Source organism: Myotis davidii, unplaced genomic scaffold, assembly GCF_000327345.1.
Source record: "Myotis davidii unplaced genomic scaffold, ASM32734v1 scaffold61, whole genome shotgun sequence".
Lineage (NCBI taxonomy): Eukaryota > Metazoa > Chordata > Mammalia > Chiroptera > Vespertilionidae > Myotis > Myotis davidii.
In genome coordinates this window covers 995,289-1,002,404 of record NW_006291729.1, presented here as the reverse complement: position 1 = coordinate 1,002,404, position 7,116 = coordinate 995,289, and the positions used below count along the sequence as shown (strand labels likewise).

At 53.0% G+C, this 7,116-nt stretch overlaps 1 protein-coding gene across 1 annotated transcript in view; it reads left to right on the top strand.

Moving 5' to 3' along the window:
- YWHAQ (tyrosine 3-monooxygenase/tryptophan 5-monooxygenase activation protein, theta) overlaps positions 1–7,116 on the top strand; it is a 33,999-nt gene that overhangs the window by 5,699 nt on the left and 21,184 nt on the right. The gene's annotated exons all lie outside the window — the stretch shown is intronic.

The following is a 7,116-nucleotide window of genomic DNA, read 5'->3' as shown; positions in this document are numbered from 1 at the left end:
GCTCCTTTGGGGGTGCTGTGACGGCACCAGTGGGGGGACTTGAGGACGTCGTCTCACGGCTCAGGACCTGCCGTGCTCACTGCAGGCTCCTCATAGCACAGTGATGGCGAACCTATGACACACGTGTCAGAGGTGACACACGAACTCATTTTTTTGGTTGATTTTTCTTGGCTAAATGGCATTTAATTATTGATGCTCAGCCACTGAGCCACGCTGGCCGGGCCAGGGTCTTAATCATGTGTGGACCCCCCGCCCTAGGACATTGGCTAAATGGCATTTAATTATATAAAATAAATATCAAAAATATAAGTCTTTGTTTTACTATGGTTGCAAATATCAAAACATTCCTCTATGTGACACGGCACCAGAGTTCAGTTAGGGTTTTTCAAAATGCTGGCACGCCGAGCTCAAAAGGTTCGCGATCACTGTCCTAGCAGATGCCGTCCGTGTTTGCGGGACCCCTGGGAACAGCTCGCCCTACTCTGCGCACTTCCCTCTGAGGATCAACGCCCTTCTAGTGGGTTTGCATCCGACTGAGCACTAAGTAGGCGCGCAGGGCACACGGTGGCTGGTACTGGAAACGTCCCTCGATGGCCTCCGTTCACTCTCAAAACACTCGCTAAAGGCCTTCCCCGGGCCAGTCAGAGTCACACCCAACGGGGGGGCCGGGGGAGGAGGGAGGGGAACAAAGGATGAGGAGGTCCCCTCTCCTTGCAGCGAGATCCCAGGACAGTAAAAGCAGAGACTTCCGTATGAAAATAAAATCGGTTCTGACTCACTGGCAGATGTAAACTGAGCCGCCCACCAGCTTCGAACAACTAAACATTGTTCCCCGGCCAGCAAGCCTCGGGGCCTCGGGGCCTCCCTCGTCCAGTCCCTCGAAGGTCCCAGAGCCTTGTCTGTGCCGTAGGAGCCTGAAACCCCAGACCTGGTTTTGAATTTTAACCCTAGAGCTGACCAATGTAGACAGGTAATTCAACCTCCCTGGGCCTCAGTTTATCCAGCTGTACTGTGGGGCCATAATCCCTCACTTGTGTGGAGGGGGCACTAGGAATACAAGGGTAAAAAGGAAACCTTAGGAACAAAGAGCCATTCAGCATTATTCTCGTGTACCAAACACTTATGTCAGGGATGCGGTAGTTTATCCTGAAAACAAGCTGTATCTACTGTGAATGAGCAGTTTCCACGTGAGAAATTTGTCCAGCTCAGATTTTGCTTTTGGGGAGAAGCTGCAGGGAAGTGAGCAATAAAGGCTCCAGGTGAGACTTCGTAGGAAATGACGTTCACCCTTCCCTCCGTCGGCTTGAAAAGTTGGGACATTTTCTGACTCAGGCGCTAACGCTGGGGATTAAAATCATCATCATTCAGGAAAAAAGGAAAAAAAGGAAACGCTTCCGCTCAGGAAGCTTCGTCTGGCAGGGGAGGGAGGAGAGACCGCCAGGCCATGGACATACACCCAAAGCTCTGAAGAGATAGCATTTGTTGAATGAAACAAACTTAAAATGCACTTAAAGTTTCTCTAGAGAAACGGCGTAGGAGACGATAGATAGGTAGTGTGGACGGAAGGGGCCACACGCTACCCTGACCAGCTCAGGGGAAGACTGCATGGCAGGTCTCGCAAACTCAGAGACCTACAAAGGATGGTCTGAAAACTTTCGCTAAAAGCAGTGATGGTGGGTAGTTACGTCCTAGGCCGGTATCTTCACTGACAAGATCAACCCTTACCGTAACTGAGCCTATCTGTCTTTTTGCATCTATGATAACATACCCTTGAAATATCACCAATGGGTTTCATGTAACTCACCTACGTCCCTTTCCTTTGACTGCAAATGTATAAATACAGATGTAACCGCCATTCTCCGCAGCATTATCTCAATTCGTGGAGGTTCTGCTTCCCAGCATGTGTCGACAGTTTGGCTCAAATAAACTCACAAAAATTCTTGACAGGTTTCAGTGGTTTTTTACGTTAACAGTAGATAGACAGACAGCTAGATATTGTAAGGAATTAGCAGGTCAGCATTTGGAAGGGGGGCCTGCAGACCTGAGGCCTGGGAGAGCTGCCGTCCGTCTGAGCCCGAGGCTGTCTGCTGCAGACCCAGGCAGGGCTCCAGTTGCCAGTCAAGCCCGAAGGCCACTTGCTGGAGAGTTCTCTTGCTGGGGGAAGACCGTCTTTTAGTTCTTTGCTGGCCTTCCACTGGCGGGGTGTGGCCCACCGCCTTTTGGAGGGCTGTCTGCTTACTCCAAGTCCACCAATTTAAGTGTCAGTCTCTTCCCCAAACACTCACAGAAACACGCAGAGCAAGGTTGGATCACATAGCTAGGCGCCCGGAGGCCCAGCCAAGTGGGCACATAGATTAATCCCCACCTGCACAAAGTGAAGGGGCAACCTCAGGCGAGCGGCACACTTACGGATCTGCAGGTGAAGGAGAGAGATCTAGAAGGAGGTCGGAAAGACGCTCAGTCACCGCGCGGAGGCAGGCTCTGGGGGTCTCCCTCTCCTGCGTACGGGTATGCATTGCTTCGTTTTCTGTAGAATGAGCGAGACTGCACTTTTTATTAACAACCCCATCCTCATCAGCATCACGCTCACGTTTACAAAAGCGATAGGGCTTTTAAAATGCTCGATTGCTCACCGAGAGCACATGCTGGAGGCGCGTCCGAACCCTGGCGCCCCTCCCCGAGGCTGCTGACCAGAGGCTGCTCAGAGAGCGGAAACTCCAGCGAAGCTTTCGCCGCGAACGGGAGCGCGGCTGTTCCCCTGAAATGCCACGGTGGCAGGGGAACTGTAGCCAAAGACCTGCCTGTGTCGTAACGATGGAAGGGTTCGATTCGGTTTTTCCCTGAGAGCACAGCGCGAGCTGGAGGACAAGGTGTGGCTGAGGGGCATCCAGGAGACGCCACTTTTTTAAAAAATGTGATTTATGTGTCTAAGTTATGTGTCACATTTTTTTAAAAATCACCGCGCGGAGGCAGGCTCTGGGGGTCTCCCTCTCCTGCGTACGGGTATGCATTGCTTCGTTTTCTGTAGAATGAGCGAGACTGCACTTTTTATTAACAACCCCATCCTCATCAGCATCACGCTCACGTTTACAAAAGCGATAGGGCTTTTAAAATGCTCGATTGCTCACCGAGAGCACATGCTGGAGGCGCGTCCGAACCCTGGCGCCCCTCCCCGAGGCTGCTGACCAGAGGCTGCTCAGAGAGCGGAAACTCCAGCGAAGCTTTCGCCGCGAACGGGAGCGCTGCTGTTCCCCTGAAATGCCACGGTGGCAGGGGAACTGTAGCCAAAGACCTGCCTGTGTCGTAACGATGGAAGGGTTCGATTCGGTTTTTCCCTGAGAGCACAGCGCGAGCTGGAGGACAAGGTGTGGCTGAGGGGCATCCAGGAGACGCCAGGAATGGACAACCGCGGGCTCAGGGGGCTGCTGCAGGCGGTAGGAGCCAGCCCTCAGCCAGGGGACGTGCGGGAAGGTGCTGCTCATCAGGAGTTCCCCACCTGTCCCGGCCCTCCACCAAGCTCACGCAGGTGGAGCCCTTCCAGGACTCTAAACCGAAGCTCTAAGGACGATGCTATGGGATTTGCCGTGAAGAGCCCCACACAGGTGTTGGTTTGTTGGTAAAATATCTGCCTCTGGCAGGAGAGGAGGAAGCTCCTGGCCGATGACCTACGGCTCTGGGCAAAGAGCCCACTGAAACCATTTACCAGAGCAAACCCAACCTGGAGGACTTATCCCAGGGGTCCTCAAACTCTTTAAACAGGGGCCAGTTCACTGTCCCTCAGACCGTTGGAGGGCCGGACTGTAGTTTACAAAAAAACTATGAACAAATTCCTATGCACACTGCATACATCTTATTTTGAAGTAAAAAAACAAAACGGGAACAAATACTATATTTGTATTTGCATGTGGCCCGTTTGAGGACCCCTGGCTTATTCACTCTGAAATGTCTGCGGAATGTGGCCATTCTGCAGGCCGTTAACTCCACTAATTACAACACAGTTCAGGACGTAAGCCTTCACTAAGGGTTCCTAAGGTTCCAAGGCCCCTGCAGCATGTTGGGCTCCCCACACACACCACCCGGGACCCCCAAGCCGAGGGAGAGAAGGAAGAAACAAATATTCATTCGCTGAGGGCCCAGCATTCTCCTGTGTCATGGCTCCACAGCCGCTCTAGGCAGGGATTACCATCGCGGATAGGAAACAGGCTCAGAGAGGACCACGGTGCCCAAGGTCAAACCTCAAACCAAGAGCTGGGCTGGGATTTGGGATCTTCTGGCTTCGAGTTCAGTGTGCTCACAGCTTCTTCTCACCCAGTCATTTAGAAAAAATAACAAGACCGTCAAACAAAGAAAACAACAGCTTCGCTGTCCTTTCTCTCTTCGCTGTCTGTTCCCTAGAGATCTCCCCAGCACATTGGCGGGGGCGTTTACCACGCGGCGGGTTTACTAGGACGGAGCTCCTAGCAGGGGCCGGCAAACTGCGGCTCGGCAAACCGCGGCTCTCGAGCCACATGCGGCTCTTTGGCCCCTTGAGTGTGGCTCTTCCACAAAATACCGACTTCTGCCCATGGGCCACGAAGTTTCAATCGCACTGTACGTGCACGCCCGCATGTGGTATTTTGTGGAAGAGCCACACTGAAGGGGCCAGAGAGCCGCATGTGCCTCGCGAGCCGCGGTTTGTCGACCTAGAGGACAGAGTCTAGTCTGGCCTTTCTAAGCGCCCCCCGCCCCCCAACACTGAGCAGAGAGCTGGCAGAGCGGTTGCAGGGACGGGCTCCCGCGGCAGTTCACACCCAGGCCCTGCCACTCATGAGCTGGGCGACTCCACGCGATGCCTGCCCTCCCTGGGCCCCCACTTCCTGGTCTGTGATCATAACAGTAGCTGTTTTATAGCGGCGTCAGGCAAATTAAATGAGCGAACACGTACTTGCAAAAGACTCAAAGGAGTGTTTGACACGTGTGCTCACTCAATAAATGTGAGCTCTTCATGTGTCCGGGGACTTCCAGAGCCTTCACTTCCTCAACCTGAGCTCTCCCAGGTGCAGAGGAGTTTAGATCTGAGCTGGTTCCTCGCGCGTCCCTCATAACGTCCTTAACAAGTCCACAGGGTGCCATTGTTCCCAGGCAGCTTCACCCCGCATTCCAGATGACCATAGCCATACGAGGTGGTGCTCAGTACTTCCCTGATGATTGAATGAAAGCAGAAATTTCAGAGACTGAGCTACAGGAGAGCAGTAACGTCTTGCCCAAGGTCACCTGGGGAGGTGGCAGTACAGCCCCGACTTTCTGACAAAGAATTCCTGTGCTTGTCCCCTCCCTCCTTCCCTCCCACAGAGGTTCAGTCCCCTGACAGCCCGCCCCCCTCAGGAGCAGTCACCCCCCATCTCCCTCCGCTGGTCCCTCCCTGCCTGAGCTGCCTCTCATTCCGGTCAGCTCGAAACTCGCTGGTCACACAGAAAGCATTTTATCTGACCTTCCACATGCAAATTCTCTCCAGTGGGATTTCTTGGTGTCCAGCTCCACCCCAGCCCACATGGCCATAAACACTCGTGTGTCCGCAGCCCGGCCCCGGGGATTCCAGAAATAACAGCAGGGCCCTCCATTAGAAATGCGGGGACAGAGGAAGGCATTTCTGCAGGAAGACATCGGCCCCTTCCAGCCCAGGCCTCGCCTGTCCGTCAAAGCACAGAGCAACCTTTACAAGCCCGGACAGGGAGGGGCAGCTGGGCAGGAGCACAGATTTCTGAGAAGTCAGCACCTCCTGCGATCGGTCTGCACGCTCAGATCTTCCTCGCTTGAGATTCTCTACTCTGCTCCCGTCTCCGCTTGGAATTTGAAATGCTTTCTTGGCTGTGGCATCCTTTGCTTTCTTTTGAAAGAATTTATATTATTATTATTATTATTATTATTATTATTTTAAATGTATTTTTATGGATTTCAGAGAGGAAGGAAGAGGGAGAGAGACATAGAAACTTCAATGATGAGAGAGAATCATGGATCGGCTGCCTCCTGCACGCCCCCCACTGGGGATCCAGCCCGCAGTCAAGGCATGTGCACTGACCGGGAATCAAACCGTGACCTCCTGGTTCATAGGTTGACACTCAACCCCTGAGCCATGCCTGCCGTTCTATTTTATTATTATTATTTATTTTTTTTTTTTGGCATCCTTTGCTTTCAGTGACCCATTCTCCCTCAGATGTGCTGGAGCTGGGATCACGGCAGTGTGAGCACAGATGGCGATTTTCACGTTCGGATGACACAAAAGCCGGTTCCCAGGTGCCCAGAACAGCCGCCTTTCTCAGGGGAGGGCCCTGGGGAAGTGCCAGGAGAGAAGCGGGGCTGGAGGGCAGGATCTCTTCTCTGTTAGAGGAAAAGGAAAGTGCCAGCCATGACCCTAAATATAAGGCACGTGGGACAATCTTTCTCACCTCCCAAGGTGTTCACCAGGAGAAAGAAGCCACCACCTAGGGAGAGTAAGACCAGAAAATAAGAGGTGTGTACACATAATACAACGATGTGAAAAATACGTATTTAGATCCATAACCTGAAAAGGCCAGAAAGAAATATAAAAATGGTTGCTTTTTTTTGGTGGGGTGGGGAGGGATTAATGGGTGTTTTTCTCCAAATTATCTCTAAAGTCATTTCTCATTTTAAAGAAAACCATGAAACCTGGCATTGCCAAAGAGACCTGCCTGGACCTTTTGGGAGTATTTTACAGGGGGAATTTCAGGTTTTGGGTGCCGGTCGGAAAACTTGAATTTCTCATGTAAAAGCCAGACTGCAGCCACTTTCTCCAGCAGCTAATTCCTCTCTGGCGGAAATGGGATGATTTCTAATTCGCAGCCCCAATCCTAACGTCATGAAAGGCTGGGTTCAGGGTATCGAGCTCCAAACCTTTGTCACGCATAGGAAGGCGGAGGAAAGAAAGGCGCTTGTGCAACGAAACCGCCGCCGATGGTGTCACCCTCGCGGGCCGGGCCGGGCCGCAGCTGCCCGAGTCCACGGGAGGCAATGCACCCTCTGCACCACGGCTGCGGCAGGCGACGCCGTGCGGGCCTCCGGCTCCCGTGCCGCACCCACTAGTGCCGGGGATGGCGGGGAGGACGGGGGGAGTCGGTC